Genomic DNA, 848 nt, shown 5'->3' on the forward strand with positions numbered 1-848 from the left:
GACCCCTCGGCGGGAGCGCCGCCGCGCTCCCAAGTGGTGCACTCTCCAGTGCACCACCGGGCTGGCCCGGTAGTCACCAACATTTAGGTGGTATTGTATATACTAAAAATAGTTAAGATCAGCAGGGGAATGAGTCTAGATAGAGAAGAAAAGAGGACCCAGGATTGAGGCCTGGCTTACTCCCACATTTATAGATTGGGGAGAAGAGAGGGAAGCAGCACAGGAGATTAAGTTGAGATAGATAGAAGCAACACCAGGAGATGTGGTAGTCTGGAAGGCAAGTGAAGATTAATGCTGTAAGGAGGGTCTGGTTAAGTGTATTGAATGCTACTGACCAGGCAAGTTAAGTTGAGGAAGGAGAATGAAACACTAGGTTTAGCAATGTGTATAGAGCGATAGTGATTTCAAAAAGAAAAGTTTTGTTAAAAGGGCTGGTGAAAGCTTCATTGGGTTAAGGAGAAAATTGGAGGAGAGGCTTTGGGAAGAGTGGGTATTGTAGAAAGCTTTTTCAGGAGTTATACTCAAGGGAACAGAGAAATAGGGAGGCAGCTGGAGAGGAAAGTGAGATATAGTGTTTTGTTGTTTAATCATGTTTACGATCTGATGGGAAAAGATCCAGTAGAGAGGAAAGATGGATGGACTATTAGAGAGTGCATAAAATTGCTAGAGTGATAACCTTGAGTAGGAGAGAGGAGATCACACTCAGTGCACAAGCATTGGGATTGACTATATGGGAACTGAGAGAGTGCAAGAAAAGGCTTGCATTGCCTCACTGGAGTCAAATGGCAGTGTTTGAGTTTGCCTGCTGCCTCTGCCACTCTTAGTTCTGACTTTATTGAGTTTTAGGG

This window comes from Galeopterus variegatus, unplaced genomic scaffold, assembly GCF_000696425.1.
Source record: "Galeopterus variegatus unplaced genomic scaffold, G_variegatus-3.0.2 Scaffold3985, whole genome shotgun sequence".
Classification (NCBI taxonomy): domain Eukaryota; kingdom Metazoa; phylum Chordata; class Mammalia; order Dermoptera; family Cynocephalidae; genus Galeopterus; species Galeopterus variegatus.